This window comes from Elephantulus edwardii, unplaced genomic scaffold, assembly GCF_000299155.1.
Source record: "Elephantulus edwardii isolate Elephantulus edwardi_28Jun2011 unplaced genomic scaffold, EleEdw1.0 scaffold00235, whole genome shotgun sequence".
In the NCBI taxonomy this organism is placed as follows: Eukaryota; Metazoa; Chordata; class Mammalia; order Macroscelidea; family Macroscelididae; genus Elephantulus; species Elephantulus edwardii.
Window position 1 is genome coordinate 2,389,522 of NW_006399985.1, and position 568 is coordinate 2,390,089.

The window sequence follows — 568 nt, forward strand, 5'->3', positions numbered from 1 at the left end:
GTCCTCACTTTCAGCAAGCAAAGTTGTGTCATCTGTGTAGCACAGGTTATTGGTGAGTCTCCCTCCAACCCTGATGTCACATTCCCCTTCAGAGATTCCAGGTTCTTGGATAATTTGCTCAGCATATAGATTGAATTGGTATGGAGATAGAATACATCCCTGACACACTCCCTTCCCAATTCCAAACCATGCAGGGCTTCCCTGCTCCATTTGCACAACAGCCTCCTGTTCCAGGTATAGGTTCCTCATGAGGAAAATCAAGGGCTCTGGGGTTCCCATCTTCTCAATATCAGTCACAACTTGTCATGATCCACACAGTCAAATGCATTTGCATAGTCAATAAAGCATAAATAGACATTATTCTGGCATTCTGTACTTTTAGCCAGAATTCATCTGACATCAGCAATGATATCCCTGGTACCACATCTTTTTCTAAATCCTGTTTGAACTTTAGGTAATTCCCTATCTATGTACTGTTCCAGCAATTTTTGAATGATCTTCAGCAGTCTTTTGCTTGCACGTGGTATCAGTGATATTGATTGATAATTTTCACATTCAGTTAGGTCAT